The sequence below is a fragment of the Hetaerina americana genome, unplaced genomic scaffold (genome assembly GCF_022747635.1).
Source record: "Hetaerina americana unplaced genomic scaffold, ioHetAmer1.1.p SCAF_10, whole genome shotgun sequence".
In the NCBI taxonomy this organism is placed as follows: Eukaryota; Metazoa; Arthropoda; class Insecta; order Odonata; family Calopterygidae; genus Hetaerina; species Hetaerina americana.
In genome coordinates, this window is record NW_027286070.1 from 14523367 (window position 1) to 14544999 (window position 21633).

Sequence of the window (21633 nt, forward strand, 5' to 3'; positions counted from 1 at the left end):
AGTGAAGCATGAAGAAAAAATTTATTTAGACTCATATCTGGATGCTGATTTTTTAATGGATTTAAGATGTGATAGTAGGAGAGGCATAGAAAAGAAAATAAGAGGCGATGAAACTGTTATATACAGAAGCAGGATGGCTATAAATTGGATATACAGTATAACCAATGAGATAGTACAGCAAATATTGTAAAAGAGAGAACCTTATGGTGGCTACATTAAAAGAATGGGTAAAAATAATTGTAAATATGTTTCTTAATACCTTAATGTGATATAGCTTTCTGAAAGCTATGGTTGAAGTAAACATGGACGGCAAGAGTTACAGGGGAAAGCCTTTGTTGAACTACAAGTAGCAGGTCATGGAAAATATCTAAACAAGGAACTAATATGGGAAGAAAAGAACTGAGAACAAGATAGATCAGAGAGTTGAAGTTATCCAATTGTTCACCTGTGATTGTCTATTATGATTATCTTCGCTAAATAATATTAACCCACTTTTGATGAAATTTCACGTTTATCTAGGCATGATTAATGGGGGATAACTCCAGGATTGAAATATTCTCTCTGTTTTACCTACGCCACTAGTATATAATATAACTCTAGTACCAGGTCTTAGCTAGAGCGTTTACACACTTATATTTGGCCAATGTTTCGTCACATATGAGCCAAGGCTAGTAATTAGGCGCTCGAGTTTCGATTCCACGATTTACAGATGTATTTGAAGTTCTGAGATAAAATTCTAATGGGCTTTGGGGAATTATATGCATGTAGAACTACAAAACTGATATTCCTTCAAACTTTTCGTTAACGGTTGATTTTGAGGAGGAATTTTTAATGTAGTTGAAGAGAGAAAAGCAATTCCGCCGTGCGTGCTACTTCTATATTTTGACTTTGCAAGAACATCTAATTAGTGCATGTATCTAGTGAAGTTTTATCGTGTTCACAGACGTCGATCTAATGCCGTTATTTTTTCTTTTTCTTCATAGGAACTTAAGTTTTTGCGAAGTCTTTAGGTTTTCAAAAGAAAATAATAAAAAGGTTTAGTCTGTAATTTAATTAATAATGGCTGCAATAAACTATCCTCAGTTTCCAGCATAAATGTTCTCTCCAAGATTTGGAATACATGCTTTATGTGTGAATTTTCAAATGTGAAACTCTTGATTAATCTACATTACTTGTGCCATCAATGTACACTTTCTGCCTCTTTATAATTTTCATGCTCAAAGCAATATTATTTTTTTAAATTAAAACTGTTTCATATTTTCTCTTAATTATTATCAGTATGTATTCTTGTTTTTTGAAATTTCATTTCATTTATATAGCTAATGAGATGTTAAAAATTGTATACGACTGTTTTGTTTTGTCTTGCTCTGTAGGGATCATTAGTCTTTCCTGCATACGATGTAAGTATTCAACGGAATTATGAAAACTCATTCTAGACCAACAGCAGCTCCATTTATGATGTTGTTGAATAGGCATTTACAGGATACCAATGCATTCGTTAGCTTAACAAGACAAACGCGAGTGTTAACTCTACGCAAGCGTTAATTCTATTTGATTCCACATACGTTTTACCTCCCTTCATTCCGTCAAACATGCAGATCATTTTTCTCCCTCTGCCTCTCTTGCCTAATGTCTACCCTTTATCTCAGTCTTCAACTTTCGGGTGCAAGTCAAAATGCACTTTATCTGTTCTTCGTGCCTCTTATGGATCTATACCAACAATCACCTCTCTCCTTTACCATTTTTAGTACTTTTCGTTTGTTTTCCCTTGTGTTCGCTTCTTATATTTTATTTTAAGTTCAGGGAACTCTTGTGTAACTATAATTCCAAGGATTACATCAGATACTAGAAAAACCCATTATTCACCCCCACCATTTCTAGTAAATATATATGACATGTGATATGTGAATGTTTCTTGATTAATATAATTCAACTGATTTTAAATTGATGAAACACACACACACACACGTAGATGCAAACATGTATACCCTTAAATACGTAGACATATGTATGCACACGCATGCATAACTGCATATGTTTATAAACGTAATGTATGGATCATTATGCCGACATCATAAGATTTTATCAGTAATAATAATTGACAATCTTAAACAAATATTCATTAGAGAATTTATCAAGAATCCAAGTTATAATTGATCTTCCTGCGTGTTCGGTTGCGTGTTGGTTGACGGCATATTTCCTGAAATTGCGGCGGATTTATGGTTGACTACGACATTATGATTCATCAAAGAGTTTTACCACGTATATACAAAGATTAGTCATGAGTATCTTGAATACTAAGAGAGGAAGAGGTAAAATGATTCACATCCCTTATCTCATTAGTCAGTTTCTCTTCGTTTTTAAATTGTTTTTTTTCGTGATATAGGTACCAAAATTTATATATAGTACTGTATTTAATTTAAATTTCATAAATAATTGTCACTTTTTTTGGGGAATAGCAGAGAACGATTTCAACTTTTAAGGGATAGCTTTTTTAGGTAAAGAGTATAAAAGTATTTTTTATTAGCTTAGTCAACTAAAATTGACGACATAGACCAAAGTCTACCAATATTTGAAACTATTTTATTTCACTGGGCAGCATTTTAGATGCTTCAAAAACCATACCCCATTTTAGAAAAAATAATTTTCCAGTTGAGTAAATCCAAATGAGAATTTCACTGTTGTAGTTTAGAATTTTTAGAAGTTTATATTCTGACTTTAAAATTCGATATTCATTTAAATTATGTTTAATTAATTAAAATATATGCAATTCTGGAATATTTGCTCCGCTCTGGTATGTAATCGTCCTAAGCTGTAGGTAAGGGAAAAAGAAGACATGGTATCTTCCAGGAAACGACTTCCTGAACCACTTACCTAAGTCACGCGGAGACGACTACAATTTTTATTCCTCAGAATGTTCCAGCGATATGTTTTGGAGGCGGTAAGAGCTCAGCCAAACGCTTACGGCAATCATCCCGGATTAGATATAATAGAGCTTCTTGTCTGTCCTCCTTACATGCCCTCACGCAAGACTTATCATCCTCCATTTGCAACCTACTCCTGAGAGCCTTGCCTCGATACTCATAGAATCCTTCCCTCCCGCGTCCACATCCTTTCCTCCTACGGTTCCCTTAATCGTAGCCCCCTTGCCTCCGGATCCCGAGCACAACCGACCTCTATTTCTTCGGCCGTCCTACGTATACCGCAGGCGAGCAGGTGGCCCCTCTCCCTCCTCCATCTCATGCCCTACTACATGCATGCCTTACTAAATGCTTGCTTTTCCCCCCTTCGTACCTCCATTTAGCTCTCTTCCTCTGCTCTTCCTCCTCATGCCCTTGCCTTATAAGCTCACCCCCCTCAGATACGTCGCTATCACTTTAACGCTCCAGCAAACACGCGAACGCGTCTTCAATAAAGATGTAGCCGGAAATCACCTTTAATGCGTGCCATTCCTCGTTGAAAGCTCTCTGGCGAGGATCGCGAGGTGATTGTACCAAGCGAACGATGATTCCTTTAAAAATACATACTGAGTGTTCCCCTCGGAGAAGAAGTCCAGTCTAGGGTAAGTACTGGGTCGAATGTCAGTAAATGTCATGTACGAGGGCTATGAGTGACACGGGCACACTCATTTATTATTTCAGCTTGGATTTTCTTTTGATAATTTAAGTATCACCCAAACGTGGCTCAAATAGTCTCCTAATTTGGTGAAAATTGTTAATGAGTTTACAGCTCTCAGACAGCGTGTTTTACGACCCATAATAAGTACATCAAATGTCTGTTATTCCGAGTGCGTTTATAGGAGGTAGTTTGGATTGATTGCTGCAATCGACCGTCTCTTCAAGATATTCTCTCCAATACAGGAAGATTTTGATTGGTCCCTAAAAAATACTTACAGCTACGTTTCACGAAAAGTTCTTCGTTTTCCATGCATTACATCTTTCCTCATACCATCTCAACTTCTGCTCGCTTTTATACTATCTAAATTATCTACTCTCTTCCTTCCTCTACCCCTTTTCCAAAACTTAAGCGTCTTAATATTCCTCTCTGTCAAATTACTTTCTCAATTCCTTGCCACATTCATATCTCATAAGTCTTCAAACCATGTTCATTCTATTTTCTCAAAGACCAGATTTCATATTTGTAGAGTGCTAGCCTCCACATTAATATCTTTACTGATTCTTTCATCAAAACTGTACTTGGTGGGCCTACAACTATTTCTCTTTTTCTTCTAAAAACCTCTTTTGATAACGCCTTTCTTTTCCTACTACTGTGCCTCATTTCCTTTAAAGTACTGCCTAAAAATATGAACTGCTGCACCTGATCTTTTTTATTTTCTCTTATTTAAATTTGTAAATTAGCAATCTGTAAATTCTCATCATTTGTAAGAATATGTCCTATTTTGATTAACCTTATTTATATAGATCTTGCATTTTTCCTGCAAGACTACTACTCTGTACAAGATATGTATGGAAAGTATCGGAAACAATTTTTTTTTGACGTGTTCGTGAAGTGTTGAATTCAGACCGTCGGTTAAGTGTGCGGATTATCAGGAATCCTATTTGAATTGATAAGATGACAATGTGCACCATTATAACTGAAAATTTGACGATGCCAAATATCAGCGCTTTCGATTTGGAGACAATTTTCCAAATCACTACAAGTCCCAATCTAGTATTAGCAGACTATTCCCTATTCCCAGCCACAGGAGTATATCGACGCTCAAGGAATGCACTATGATGAATTTTGAGGTATTGTAACAATACCTGAAATTAATTTATTTTTCCAAGACCTTTACCAATACTTTCTATATGACCTATGTTTATCTAATTTTAACTATCTACTGTTTCGATCGAGTAATATTACTCAGAAGCTTAACAGGTATCTGGTCGACCGAATTTTTAATTATACAAATAGTGAACTGTATTCACAAATAATTATATTTTAGCTATTCCATTAGGTAAGAATTGCTTTAGGACGACAACGAATCTCTCCTCTTAAATTAATTGAATACGGCACTTAAAAGTTTCAGCAGCCCATTGCTGGAAGAGGCACGCATATGAACACGAGCAAGTGGCTCGACTGTTATTGATACCTATACATTTTCGGTGCATAGTTTGAATTACGTGATCAATTGGGTTGGATAATACCTGCAGGTTTAATAAATTCCCGTGCATTCCACTAAGCGGAGTATGATGATTTGTTCCATGTTCACCCTGTTTCCTTTGATTGAATCTTATATTTTTCTTCCATGCTGTTTTACAAAAGTTACGTTAAATGAATGGTGATAATATCTGCAACATTTTGTTGAATACCAGCATGTTTACCATGGGGGTGACCTTACAGTCCACTGGCAAATATTTTAAGAGGCGTTGAGTCAGAGCCTAAGTAGGAGCAAACTTTAAGCCTTTATTTAGTACCTACCTTCTTACAATCCGATATTTAAAAAATGTTTTGTTATTCTTATGATATGTACTACATAGGCCAGACTAGATGAAGTTTCAATACTAGAACAACAGGACATGAAAGATGCTGGAGGACCTTTGATGACACAACACTCCTAGCTAAGCATCCACTACAATCATCCCACTCATGTAAATTTAATTCTGATATTCTACACTGCGAAAATAAGAGCAAAAGACCTGATACTACCTTGATCAAAAATTTCCCGGAATTTATTCAGAAAATTAAAAATACAAGTTTATTCATCTAAATCTATATTGTCCCCTTCAAAGTAATCCCCATCGACTGCAACACACTTATGCCAGCGCTTGATCCAATCCTCGAAACATTTTTTATATTCGGTTTTCGGTATGTCCATCAGTGCTTCCTGCGATTTTTCCATTACTTCCTCTCGGCTGCTAAAACGCGTTCCCCGTAATGGTTTTTTAACTCGATTGAACAGAAAGAAGTCACAGGGAGCCAAATCAGGTGAATTCGGTGGCTGTTGGATGGTATTTGTTGCATTTTTCGTTAAAAAATTACGAATAATGATAGCACTGTGCGACGGTGCGTTATCATGGTGCAAAATCCACGAGTTTTCTGCCCACATTTCTGGTCTCTTTCGGCGAATTGCTTCACGCAAACGTCTCATAACGCCCAAATAATACTCTTTGTTTACTGTCTGGCCTTCTGGCAAAAATTCATGATGCACTACACCGTTGTAATCCATGAAAACCGTCAGCATTGCCTTCTTTTTTGACTGAAAACGACGTGGTTTTTTTGGTCTCGGCTCATTTGGTGAACGCCATTCACTTGCCTGATGTCTGGATTGCGTGTCGTACTCATAAACCCACGTCTCGTCTCCAGTAATGATCCTTTTGATGAATGTGGGATCGGATTCAGCCTCGCAAATCATGTATTTTGCGACGTCAACACGGTCTCTTTTTTGCATGAAATTGAGGTCTTTTGGCATGCTACACGACGGAAACCCAAATCATTAACCACAATGTCTTGGGCGGATCCATAGGCAATGTTCAAGTCCTCCGCTATTTCTCTGATGGTTAATTTGCGGTTATTGACCAACATTTCTTTTACTTTATCAATTTTTTCACCGACTTTCGATGTCGATGGTCTGCCACTGCGTTCATCATTTTCGATTGACTCACGACCACTTCTGAACCGCTCGTGCCACTGGTAACCGACCGTTTTTTTTAGAGAATCGTTGCCGAAACACTTTTCCAACATTTCCAACGTCCGTGCCAATTCTCGTGGACGGATCCCCGTTACTCCGGTCGGGGCTCCACTGTGTTGCCTTTCCAGCCGCCTAGGCTTCTAAGGCAGGGCGTCGTCTTCTGCGTTGTCACGGCGTTCTGGCGATCCCTGCTACTGAAGCCTGGGCCTCTTCTTCGCTGGGAGGGCATCTTGGCGATCCATGCTCGCAATGGGGCGCTTATAGCGGTCCCACGTTGAAACCTGGATCTCTCCGAGGCGTCGGATGGTGGCGACGTCTGAATCCGCAGCCCTCTCGAAGAATCTTCGAGACAGCTCCGGAAGAAGGACGTTCAGAGGTTCCATGTTCCCGTCCTGGTGCATCTCTTCCACGCGGGCGTAGCGCCCGCATCCCAAGATGCACCGTAGTGCAGAGTTCTGCACCACTTGGATGAGAGCGAGGGTAGACTTCGGCACTCCTGACCATACCGGCGCTGCGTACGTGATGACAGGCAACACGCACGCTCGGTACAGTCGACGCTTCGTTTCCGAGCTCAGGACCCCCGGACGAATAATCGGGCGAAGCCGGTTAAGCGCCGCGAAGGCCTTCCCTCGGACACGTCGCGCTTGGGCGTTCCAAAGGAGTTTCCGGTCCATCAGCACTCCGAGGTAGAGAACCTCGGATTCCCACGGAAGGGTGACTCCATTCACCGACAGCTCCTCTTCTGTCGGCGCTCCTCTGCCGGTATGGAAGACGATTGCCTTCGTTTTCCCGGCATTGACTGCAAACCGCCAGCGACGATACCACGAAAGTAGCTCGTCGACGACGATCTGCAGCCTCTCCACGGCGAAAGATATTCGCCGGGAGCTGCACAGGAGCGCCGCGTCGTCCGCGTATAGTGACAGGACCTCGTGCCTCCCATGACTCCTGGGAATGTCATGGGAGAAGATGTTGAATAATACTGGCCCGAGAACCGAACCCTGGGGGACACCAGCGGAGATCCGGTGCACCCCAGAGAACGAGTCAGACCAGGAAACGACGAAGGTCCTGTCTCTTAGGTAGGAGCGGATCACCTCGATGATCCACGTCGGGAAGTGGAGTCTCCGCATCTTCAACAGCAGTGCCTGGTGCCAGACGCGGTCAAACGCCTTGCTGACGTCGAAAAATGCGCCTGCCACCGACATCTTCCTGTTGAAGGCGTCCGTGATGAAGTCCGTGGTTCTCACCAGCTGATGGACCGTGGAATGCCGCTCGCGGAAGCCGAACTGCTCATCCGGGAGGATGTCAGCCTCTCGGACGAAACCTACTATCGGCTCCAGCAGAAGTCTCTCGTACATCTTCCCGAATCCGTCGAGTAGAGAAATGGGCCGGAAGTCTCCGGGTCCCACCTCCGTCCTCGACGTCTTCGGGAGACATATGATCCTCGCTCTCTTCCAAGTGGTCGGGAAATAGGAAATCCTGACGCAGCCGTTGTAGATGCTGGTCAGGTACGCCACCGCTGCATTCGGAAGTTCCCGGATGACGATATTGGGTATATCGTCATTTCCCGGGGCTTTCCTCTTGCGTAAGCAGCGTATCGTGCCCAGAACGTCCTCCTTCCGGAACTGGGGAGCAGCCTTAGCATCTTCAGGGGCAGCATTCACCGCTTCCTCCGACACCGCGATCTCCTCCTCGATGGCCGCCGAATCCGCGTTCCCGGGGTTAGGACTGAAGGTGCCCTCGAGATAGGTCGCAAGCATTTCTGCCTTCGCCCCGGGAGATGTCGCCACCTCATCACCGCAGAATACGATGGGGTCCAGTCGCTGGCTTCCTCGCAGCTTCCTGCAGATCTTCCAGATCTCTTCCATGTCCTCCGCGCCATCCTCCCGCAAGAGATCTTCCCGTAGGTGCGCCTCCCAGTTGTCCGAGCGGACTTCCTGGAGGGCGCAGCGGACTTCCCGGTCAAGCGCATGTAGCTGCTGCCGTAGGTCGTCGGTCCTGTACCGCTGCCAGCGCCTGCGGATGTTATTCCGGCGCGTGATGAGTCCGCGAACCGGGGGAGGAAGCGGCACACGCAAGTAGTACGAGCGCCTCTCCCTTCTAGGAATCGCAGCCTCAATGGCAGCGGTGATGGTAGCAGTGAGATGACCGACCATTTGGTCTGCCATCTCCTCCGATGTTGGTGGAGTCAGTTCCCTCGGCATCTTACCAGCGATGAGCCCTCGGAAGGTCTTCCAGTCCGCGGCACGAAGGTCAAGTTGAGATCCGGCTGGAATCACTGGAACTCTGGTCCCCAGCAGCAGGATGGTCGGGTTATGATCCGACGACAGTTCAACACACGAGTGCATACTGAGAGACGTCCGGACACCACGTGAGATTGCAATGTCAAGGACGTCTCCAAGCTGGTGCGTCGCCGTCGCCGGGCCAATCACCGTTAGTCCCTCGTCGTCTGCAAGCTCGCGGAGGGCTTGTCCTCTCGTGTTGAGAGACCTTGAATTCCAGGTGGGGTGCTTGGCGTTGAGGTCTCCCAGAATGATGGCCGGGCTGCCGTTTCCTAGTAGGTCCAGGATGAGATCCGGGTCCCAGGGCTTCCCTGGCGGGAAGTATAGGGAAGATATCCGGAGCCATCCTCCCCGCGTCCGGACGTCCACCGAGACAGCCTCCGCGTTCCGATGAGTGATCATTCGGCACGCTCGGTGTTCAATGTTATTCCGGACGAGGATGGCCGCACCTCCTGATGTTCGACCACCCTGGCGCTGAAGTTCCCGATCAGACCTGAAGATGGTCCAGCCGGGGAGTCTCCATTACGTCGGACGGACGGAGATGCGTCTCATTGATGGCTGCAACGGCAGCATTCTTGTCCTGGAGGAACGCCCGAAGTTCTTCACGACGTCGAAGAATGCCGTTGGCGTTCCACTGGACGAGCACTAGAGGGTCTCTACCCATGACTGGGTGAAGAAACCGATCTTGCGCTCGCCAGTTCCTCCAGGAGTGAGAGGAGAAGGAGCCCTTGCTTGCTGCTGATGTACCGCCTCAGAGTCTTGGAGATCGTCGCAACTGTCACCCAAAGCTCCTGGTCCTCCTGCAGAGCAATGGAGGCGACGGGAGCGACAGCCGCGGAAGCAATCTCTGGGTCACGGGGAGCGTTGGTCCTGACAAGGGCCGTCCTTGCCTGGTCCGGGGGTGCGTCGGTCGGCGGTGTTTTGGCTGGCTTTTCCGCTGCAGCTTCCTCCTTCTTCTCCGCAGGAGCTAGAAGGGAGTTCTTCTTCTTCTTTTTGGAAGACTTAGAGGGCACAGGCTTGGCGGCGCCTGCTGGCGTCGACGTTCCCCGGTCCTCTGCCGTACTCTCCTTCTCCATTGTCCCCGGAAGGACTTCCCCTTTGACTTTCGGGGCCGAGGTTGACAAGTCCTCGGTCCTCTCTGTGCTCGGGGGAGGGGAAGAGATCTGGTACCGGGCGTTTGTCGCCGTGTCTATCTCCATTTGGTCCTGAGAAGGGCCTTTTAAGATCGTGGCGAAGGATTTTCCCCCCTCCACTTTCTTCGCTGCAGCCCTTGCCGGCACAGGTTTCTTCGCCGGCTTCCCAGCAGCCGGAGCAACCTTTCTTTTCGCGTCGCCGTTTTCCTTGTGGCGGCGGAAGGCCTCCATCACCACAGGACAGCGTCGAGCAACAGCAGCGTGGTCACCTCCGCAGTTTGCGCAGATGGCTGCGTCAGTCCTCCCCCTGGAGCACTCCTCCACTCGATGGGCTCCAGCACACCGAAGGCACCTGGTGGCGCAGCGACATGCAAGGGAAATGTGCCCGAAGCGCATGCAGTTATTGCACTGCAACGGGCCACCTCCCCCACGGCACTGTTCCACCGTGACGAAGCAGTAGTGCAGCTTTCGGATGTCCCTTGGCTGCACTGCTCTCGGCGTCCTCACGACATTCGCCACGAGGCGATCAATGGGGACCGGTTTCCCAGCCTCCATGACCGTCAGGCGACGAAGGCTTCTGACGACGTAGCCAAGTGACTGAAGGGCCGCAGTCACCTTGTCATCGCTGACCCACCGAGATACGCCCTTGATGAAAAGCTTCACCCCGGGAATTCTCTCGATGGGCTGAGTGTGGTATTGGATCCTCAAGGAATCCAGTACCGCAGTCGCCTTTCGGTGACCCTCAATGGTCTCGGTGACGAGTCGGATGGAAGATCGCCTGACCTCCAATCCAAACTCGTCCCCGAGTTCCTTTTCCAGTCGCTCGATGAGCCCCTGGACGTCCGTGACGCCATACAGCACAATGGGAGGCGTCTTCCTTTTTGTCACCGTTAGTGCTCCTTCGGTGGCAGCAGGCCTCGGGATGGCGTCGTCCGTAGGGGTTGACGTCTTCTTCTTCTTTTTCTTTGAGCCGACGACGGTAAAACCGTCGCCCGACTCGTCGCCCGAGTCCAGGGCTCGGGCAGCTCCCTCCTCATCACCTGGGAGCGCCGAAGACGAAGTTGGTTGCGAGGAAACCGGCAGCACCGTTTTTCTCGCTTCCTTCTTCCTCTTGGCGGTCTTGCGACCTTGCTGGTCGTCAACTCCAGTTTGGTCCTGAAAAGGGCCGCTGGAGCTATCCTGTGTCACCGTTGGTGCTGGATCTGTTTTTGTGGCAGGTACGTTGCCAGCGGTCTCCTTTGGTTTCGCCGTCCACGGGATCGGGGAAGCCGACGCTGGCGCCGACTCCCCTCTCCCGAACACACGACGAAGGTCCTCAGGAGACACAATTCCAGACGACGACGTCCTGTCGCCAGTTGATGCTGTACGGCGATGCCCCTTCGTCCTCTCCTGAGGCAACGCGAGCGCTGAGTCGGCCTTAACTGCACGAGGCATAGCGGGCTCTCTCTTCAACCCGTCCGTGCGCCACTAAATCCGTTTTTTTACGCAAAATTTAATACAAGTTCGTTGTTGCAAATTTAAATCCATTTCTGCAATTGTAAAAAATCGCCAACACACACAGAGATAGATGTACTCTTGGCTACGTAACTTTTGCAAATGTCAAGTTATGACACTAAGATTTAAAGGGAATATCAACAACAGATGTACCAATTTAACAAAAAAAAAAAAAAAAACAGAACTCAAATGGGAACGATGGGAGCGCCACACGGTGGTTATTCCGGGAACTTTTGATCAAGGTAGTATTTAAGAGCAACTTGAAATAGTAAAATTACACATGAAAGTTCTTACAAATGACAATATTTTTATAAACCACAATCTTCTCCTCAGATTCCCGTTTCCATAGCAAATAATGAAACTTCCTCTCTCCAACTGACTCCACCCTTCACCTATTTACCATCTAACCACACCTTACTTTCCACTCTCATTATGCGTCGAACCACCCATTCCTGATAATTTCCCTCTTAGAATCCCTTATATCTCATTCCTCAACCTGCATCTATCCCTTCCGTGTCCCCTTTCCGCTTAATCCTTCTATATTCTTCCTCCTGTCCTACCCCAGGATACTAGCTATCTGCCACCATCCTCTCAAATAATGACCAAAAGTGATTATCTCCCCCCACTTTTTACCTTTCCATTTGTTCCATCTGTTTCTTTGCGTTTTCCATATTTTCCCTCTTGCGTTTCCCAAAGAGGGAAAGGGTCAGTTGTCCCTGACCTGAACTGTCTTTTTCCTCAAAATAGTCATTAACTGCCGACATCACTTCTTCATGGAAAAATTTCAGAGCCGTTTTTCAGTTTGAGAACAGGACATAATCCGAGTGGGCTATAACCGAGGATGTATATATATATATATATATATATATATATATATATATATATATATATATATATATATATATATATAATGAGAAAGGGGCTAGACCAGAGGTAGCATATTTGCATGTGGAGCCAAAGGTCGCTGGTTCTATTCCCGTGGTTAATGGTGTTCCACATGTTCCAAGTTTTTCGGAACGGAATTTTTTGAGTTTAATGTATTTCCAAAAGTAAATGTTTTTGCGGAAGGAGGCTAACTCATGTTAACAGAAAAAATACTATAATGATATTTCAAAACAAGGTAACGAGGAAAATAGACTCCTACTAGAAAAACTACCCTGAGCCAATTGTGAAAGGCAGCAGTTTCACCATTAGGCACTTGTGGCACAGACCGAGGGCCGAAGATGGCCCAGCGTCAGCTTCCACAGCTGAGTACGAGAGTGAAATTCATGGTATCGGCTGCTTCTCCAGGTTTTTCAGATAATTGTTCCTATTTAAAGTATTTACTAGCCCATGTATAAGTTTGCGAATTTAATTAATTTTTTAAAGCATTTTATAAGTTGAAGCAAAGTATGATGGAGGCTTCTCGGCCTACACCGTTCTCTGCAAATTGTCATATACGGGAAGGGGTTGGGCGCAAGAGGGCGCGTCGGGAAGGCAGTGCGGGAAAGAGCAAGGGGAGGAGGGTGTGGGGAAGAAGTTAATCTGTATGGCTACCGCCCACTATTCATTGGCAGTGTGACTCACCGGAAGTTGGCTCACTGGGTATTTGAGTTTCCCGTCCGGCCCGAATCCTGCGATCCGATCCCTCCCCCTGACCCTCTCCTCATCCCATTTTCCCCTCTTTCTTCTACTCCCCTCCCCACTACTACTCCACCCCCTATGAACCCCAAAAACAACTACTAAGCGGCATGTCTCCTTAAACCCCCTACCGTCACGCGTGCCACGCCCTCCCCAGATATCACCTCCCTCACCAATCCTCCATCCCCCCTCGCCACTCCACACCCACACTCATGGGTCACCCCGACGACCACACCCCCTCCGACCCTCGGCAAATGCACTCACCACCGCACAACACCTTAATTAGACGCACCCCGGACGCTAAAACCCCCCTCTCTCCCATCCCCATCACTACCTTATCCCCCTGCATGTCCGGGTGCCCTCCCGTCCACCCGCACGGCGTAACCCAGCACCAATCTACATGGTTGCCCCTGGGAGACACGTAACACTCGATGCCAGCCACCTACTCCGCCCCCTCGTGTGCCCCCTCGACGCATGTGCGGGTGGCATGGGCAGGTGATCTGGCCTCCATGGCGACCTTACTGACCACCTTTCCAACTCCTGCTCCAAAACCCTCACCCCGAGCCGCCAACTCCCTTTCACACGCCATCCCGACCCCACTTCGGATCGTAACCCTCCCTCCTTCTCTAGGCCGCAAGCTCAGCTCCAGGAAGGGTGCCCGAAATTCTCACGCCAAGGCAACTCTGCTCTACTTATGACTGGTTAACAGATGGAGTTTTTTAATCAAGAATTCGTGTGCGCTCCGTAATCATGGTCAGCATCTAATGTATCTAAGAAAAGAACGATAGGAGATAAGAACAGGTAGACCTCATGGATGAATTAAACAAAGGGATAGAAAAAAAATGCAAGAACATGAGTAATAATTAATGGCTTGGTATGGCCTCGAGATATCCTACGAATTATATAGTCCTCGAATGCCCTATGATGTTGTCATCTTTTAAAATGCAAGGTACTAAATATCTGGAGGAAGCTAGTCTAATATTTAGAAGCTATCTCTAACATTTGGCCAGGGGTATGGTAAAAGGTATAAAACCATGATGCCAAAAATCGTGAAGTTATACCATTCTCTAATTATTAGTTAAGTATAAGTATTTTGTCACGCTAATAATCATTTTTAACGTGCAAGTCTCAGAAATTTGCAATCAGAAACTGGCTGGTTCTGAGAGATTCAGGGAGTTTCCTGGCAGCTGACACCTTACGTATGAATTATTTTAAGCATAGGCGTTCTCCAATAACTCTCGTTTATTTTGGTATCATTTGGCCCCTGGATAAGCTCCAAATTTGAATTTGATATTTTATATTACATTTATGAGATACAATATAATTTTCAAAGTTTTTGTTTATTTACCATTTACATTACATTTATTTTTTTAACTTTCATGAAAAAGGGATTCTTGAAAAGCTTGGATAAATAAAGACAAGTGCAGTCGGCATAAACTCTACTGTTGGACTACCTACAGGCTAGTGGGGGACGTAATTGTCATTCATTCATGACCAGCGCCCTTAGATCACAAGTCGCTCTGTCTCCCGAAGCGAAGGAGCGTGTTCCCTTGATGACTCTCCATTTGAACGGACCTTTCACACTCCACGCTTGTTCTGGGGCAACTCGCATGAAACCGTCCCTCTCTCGCCCAACTCCGCTCAAACCTTTCCGATCTCGACTCCCTTTTTTTTATTCAAATCATTCCACTCCCCTTAGTCCTGCTGTGCCACTATTCCCCCTTTGGACTTGACCCCTACATTCGGGTTCTTGGATAGGGTAGTCACATGTCCGTCTACCCTCTAGTTAACATGCTTCAGTGGGCATCTCATTTTTACTCCTTTACCTATTACTGCATATTCCGATTCTGTATATACTACCCATGAAATGTTCATTCCAGAAGGAGTCACTCACGCAATTAGGAAAGGGTGCCCATATCTGTATCCAATATTCTAAATTACATGTCCAAATTTGGTCAATCAACTCTAAAACTCCACTTTCTCAAAATCCATGCCTCTGTTTTATGTTACTTTCCAATGACATTCTCATCAATGTTTGCCTTTCGTTCCCGTCTCATTTCAAAAACAAATGTAATAGTGACACAAATAGTAATTTTTCACGTTTTCCATACTCCCTAGTTCTTACTATTATCTGATATGATTGTATGATTTCAACTTAAGGTACTAGATCCCTCAAATGTTGTTCCTCTTTATTTTCCTCCAGAAAGAGGCAAAAATAAAGAGAAACAAGGGAATATTTTTAATCCAACTTAATTTCAGTAAATGCCGTAATCAAAACCAATTAATCGCTTCTCTTTATTTTTACCACCATCGCCAGTAACACAGGTTATCAAACTTAAGATACATTCAATAGGTAAATTTGGTGGTCACCCAAAAATGAGATTAAAGGAATATTTAATACACACATCAGAGTAAGGGGACTTAAGGTCCCTTCTTGTACTGCCACCTTTAGTTTCACAGTTTTTGCGGTACTCGGTGCCCAAACAATTGCACGGCTTCGGTGAACCTAAGGGTATATATTGGCGTACCTGCGAACGAACCTGGCCCTTTGGTCAGTAACTATGTACTTTACCCACTGCATTACCAAATCCCCTCATTTATCTATCATGTCTCCTGATTTTTACAAAAATTTTTTATGGTTATGCGCAAATATTTCATATTTAAACTGTTAAATCTCGTTTATTGAAGCACATTAATCTTTGGCAAAAGGAAATATTTTGCTTAGGAATAAATACGCAATGCAACGGTCTATCTGAATGCAAAAATGAAATAAAGCATGATGGCTTTTATTTTAAAAAATAATTAGCTTATATTTTCAGTTGAATAGAAATTGTAGAAATAAAGATACAAAGCTATGATAAATAAGAAAACGTTTAATAAACTTAGCCGGAGAATAGATTTGTGATAAATAAAATTCCCAATTTTTCATGAAATTTTAGCGGGTAATATTTAGGTTTCCTCCCAAGAGATAAATTTAAAGGCATATCTGGCTTTATGTGCTTCGTGCAAAATTAAATAATGATTTTCTTTATCTGTAGAGAATGTTTCAACATTTAGTTTGATAATTCTATGGAATTACCATTGATACTGGGAATAATTGGCTATCCTTTGATTAATTATAATAATTTGATTAAGTTTTACTTGTTTTCTTGTGGTAAAGCCATGAATTAGTTGTTCGCATTTTCAGTAAAGACTTTTTTAATATTTGTCCATTAAAAATTTGCGGGATGTGATCCAAAATAGCATTTATACCGTAAGGAGGTACTTATTATAAATTAGATGGTGATTGGCAAGGAAAGCATGGTGAATGAAGAAGACAGAACTGATGACAGATAAAGTAACATTCTGTGAATGAACCGGAAAGAATCACATGAGAAATTCATTCTTTGTGCCCCAATTATTTCCATTTTAGTTTCAGGATAAATATTTTTCTATGGACCCCTGAAGAAATATGTAGATGTACCGGCAAAGCATTGAAATTTTGGTGTCCTCTTTAGAATTGAGTCATTATAACCAGTCCCTTCCGTTGACACACCAAAAGAATTTCGTCGCGCTCGTCAAATATTGACTTTGAAAATTGAATTTTTTAGGGATGATAAGGAGACACAGAATAGTGAATGAACAAAGAAGCGTTACTTGTACACACCGGAGTGAATAATTTACCAGAGTCTTACGTGGAACCCTTCCTTTTCAAATTGTGTGAATGCCCGTACCCTAACGAGACTCCTGTGAATCGGAAGTGGAGACTGTTGTGTATCTGTATCCGTTGCGACCACCTTATTCATTTTATTTTAGCTTTGTATTTTGAAATACCGTTCCTTTCCCTTTTGAAAAAGTGGAAACCCGTAAAGACGTCAGAAATTCCGCGCGCATTTGTCAAAGGGATGTCCCGCAAGAAAGCTCTTCAGTTCCTTAGTCTTTAGTTTGGCTCAATGCCAGACTCATGGCGAGGGAGGGGTTTTAAGTGGAGAGGGGAGAAACAGCAGGAGGTGTGATACAGCTCCTTCATCTGGGTAGGGTGGGGAGCGATGGGGTTGAGAAAAAGGGGTTAGGAGAGAGGACCTACCAAAAGCCTTATCTCCAAACTTCCTTTTCTTCCGTCTCATTTCAGCCGCCGCTTCTTATCCCATGACCCACGTCCCCTCCCACTTCTCCCGGTCAACCCCTCCCCAAAAACCCTTTCCTTTACTCTTTCCCTTCTCTCATTCTTCCCATCTTCCTCGGCTGCTAATTCAACCACCCTTCACTCCCCACCCGTCCAACTCCTCCTCCCCCCATCACTTGCTTTTAAATCCCTCTCCCTCCACGCGACCCTAGGGTCTTTTCTTTTTGCCAAGCGAAGGGAGGAGATTCGCCTCCCTCCTTCTATCCTTCCCTATACCCTACATCGTCATCCAACCTCCCCCCTACCACCACTTCCCTCTCACTCTATAGCCCTCCTCCTTCCGCCATTCCGTTTTATTTTATCAGGCCTTCCGAGTTCCGACGCTGAAACGGTTAAGAATTACTCCTCGCCAGGAAGAGGAGAAGTTACTTAACTCTCCCGGCTCGCCACGGCAGCGTACACGCCCTCTCTAAGTCCTCCCACTCACCCTCCATTTTCCCCCTCGCCGTTGCTGCCACCACCACCCTTAAACGGCGACGTCAGGGCAGGCGAGTTGTGCCGCCCGTTCTTTTCCTTAACTACGTCGTCCTAATCAGAGCTTCTAAGTGCATTAATGGCATTTAAGGGTCCTGAGACGTGACAGGAGGAAAGAGAAATGTTTACCATCCCTTAGTGCTGCCCCAAACTATTATTTCGTTCATTCAAAGTTCGCCAAATGACCTTGCGTGCTCCTTCTTCCTCTCTGAGGAATTACGCGAGATCACGATTGATATATGGCGAAGGCTAGTGAGTAAAGGCATTTCATTTCCTGTCTTCCCTTTGAACAATGATAAAAGCGAGGTGCTCTAGATTGGTAAAATAATTTTAACCTTCCACAATGTTGTGGCATGAAAATTATTTTCCTTCATAAGTTTGCATCTGAATTGATTTTAAGACGAAGGATGGATTGTTAAGCGATTTGCAATAACAAATCTAGCAAAAAATATGAATTAACATTGTAGTACTTCGTATGTTAATATGTCTGGATAAAAATAACGATATTGCCTATGCACGTAACAGTTATTTTTTGTTGTACTTATTGGGATAAAAGTTATTTCTCCCGCATTCGATCCATCGGCCGAACCAATTATTTTTGCCTATAGTCGATTTTATTAGGGTAGTAATTTTTATGTAGTCAGAATCGTCCAAGGATGATAATTTTAATTTTCCGATATTACCACTAATTATGAGTCAGTATCATTATTTTGAGTCGCATCATGGTTTTTCTAATCGTTTGGTAAGTATACTTCAACTACTTAAAATATAGGTGAAATACGTATAACGAGAAAAATATTACTTTATGTGGAGGCTTCTAGTATTACTGTATTTTATCATGTGCTTTTTGTAACATTAAATATAAAAATGATATTAATATTGCTGAATGTTTTACGAAAGGCATATAAAATAATATTGGTAGATAGGTAGTGGTGTTAAATAAGAAAAGGTATACATAGAAAATGATAGTCTACAAGGAAATGAAAATTTAGGGTAAGTTTTTTCCCTTTGGTTCCTGCAGATTTTAGTCATTTTATTCAGCTACACTCACTCATTCAGTGGCATTCAATAATGCACATGGTTAATTAACTTTAGCAGTTTTCCAGTGTTATTTGGCGTAGAAAAATTGTACAATGTAGCATTGAAAATAAATTAAATTGTTTCATTCTCTTCTTTCACGCACCAAATAAGACAATCGTATCCCGCTACCTTTATGAATTAATATGAATTACTTCCCTATTTTAATAATTATTTAAAAAAATAAGAATTTTTAAATAATTGATAACTGCAATCATCTTATTGCAGATTTTATGCATTGCATGGATTTTATGCATTAAACGCGTTGGCGTCTCCACATATAACTCACCTTTAAGTGTATTTATCATTTCTTTTCCATTAAGCAACAATATCCCGATAAATTCATTCAAAAAAGAGCAAAAGAATTGGAAATTTTTGTATGAATGGGACAAGCCCGTTTTTCTTGCTTCTCGGACATGAGAGGTCATCGGACAACCTGGCTTTGCGCCATCCAATCTCGGCCGCAACACTCACGCTGGTATTCGATCCCGTGATCGCGTAACTACTAGTGAACGCAATAATCATGACATCGAACCAAAGGACCTACATCTGGGCTCCCAAAAATTTTTTCCCGCGACCTCCTTGTGAAAACTGAGAAAAGGTAATGGAATTTCCTCGACGGAGGGTCACTATACACGAAGAGAACGACAAAGCCATGAAGCGGCATGAGGGGATGTGTGAGTCCCTGTAAGATCGGCAGGGTGCAGGTGCGTGAGCGTGATTGTACCTCTATATGGCCATTGGCTGTAAAAAGTCTCCAGCATACGTGATATTTCTCTCCTTCGCGGACCACGTGACTTTTTTCCTGGATCATTAGGTAACCATTTCACGGTTACATGCTCACGGTATCCGCTTAATTTTTCTCATCAATTTCCTTGAGCGCCAAAGGAATGTGCAATTCCGTTGTTGTATGGTTCCCATTTTTTACTTGGGTACAATCGATACATAACTTCTATCAGGGATCTTTGATTGGAATTTCTTTGAAACATTTGTATTGCGTCCTCACATTAGTATAATGCATTATTTATGTTTTAAGAGAAATATATCTACTTCTTGTATATTAAAGTGAAATTTATTTTTTTACGTATATTATTAAAACCAATAAGGTGGTTGAACAAAACTTGGAAAGAAGGAATTTTATTATTTGCAATTATTTACTTTCAACTACGTCAATACGGAGCAACCAGTTTCACGAAGGCCCATCTTCTGCCAAGCGTATTGTAAGGCCTTTGTACCCCAGTGTAATATGTTTAAAACAAAAATTCAGCTAGTTCTATGAAACTGTGGGAGATGCACCAAGACTTTTAACGGAGTTATCCGCTAAATACGCATTAAAATGCAGCATTTCAAAGTTAAAAAATCCCGATCAAGGAGAATTAATTTTAGACTTTGACAATGTTGTATTGCAAAAAAATTTAGCTGATAATATGTGCATGTCAACGCGGAACATATGTGCCGGGATATACTATTTTTATTCTTAGAATTATGGTAATAGTGATAAAACAATGTTGATTGAAGAGATATATTTAGGGATTGAGTTAAATAACCCCGTATTCGAACATCAATCATACGGAAATATTTATTCTTGGAGCAAAGACATAAATAAGAGTGCTATCTTGTAGATTGGCGATAAGCAATTAAAGGGAAGATAGTGACTCTAAAAGCTAAGTTATATTTTATATTTAAAATAAATTTTTAAATAATGAATTGCTATTATAACGCCGGATTGGTAATCTATGTATGATTACAAATGAAAGAATGAAGCCGTATGATTTATGAAGTATTTTTGTGGTATTATAAATAAAAAAATGTGAAATCGTGAGGGAAATTTTCATTACTATACTTCATTCGTTGAAGATATTATGACCAATTATGAGAGGATAATAAGTGTAAATATTTTATAGGAATTTGAATTACATAAACAGATATAATGGGAAACTTAATTTGTGGTCTTAAATAAAAAAAAAATAAGTCCCCAATCGATTGAGTAAATTATTTTAAACAACTGCTGAGTGAACTTTTTAAGATATCTTTAATGAATAATATTGATCTAATTCTAACTTGATGTCACACCTAGCTCATTGGCAAAGTTTAAAAAAATGAAAGCCTATCATGTAAAAAAAAGTAAAGACCCTCTACGGTTTTTATAGTTTACCATTAAATTCTAGTTTTGTATGGAATTCATTAAAAGGTAGCGGAATGAATAAGCAGGAGTCAGAAAATTAATTTTGGAGAATAAGTATTGATTTAATTTCAACGCACTATAGTGTTCTTAAAAAACTCACATTTAGGCGTGAAATCAAATCGGAGAAACGTGGAAATGCCGTGTAGTTAGGCACAAAACTCAAACTGAGAGAGACAGGAAATGAGCCTTAAGGGACCAGTGTAGACGGTTAATATGAAGAATGAATGATGATATTTAGATACTCAGCAAACTAGTTCATTGATTGGCAAAAGTATGGCCCCCTTGCTACGCATGATTTGGTGTTCACTGTTTATGTACAGCCTCGTGTCGCATTGGGACGCGAGGGAAATCACATCTGCCTCCCACGGGAATCAAACAAGGGATCTCGGCATGTATGGGCCTATGCATTGACTCTGCTCATGGCAACGCTCCTCAATGCACTCGCAGGGTTTAATGTCAATGAAATATTTACTCCTATGTACAAGAATTCGAGGGAGGGAGAACTTTCAAAGGATATGAATGACACTATTGAAAGGAAATTTGTCAATCATGATGCATTGGTGCAAATAGAAATT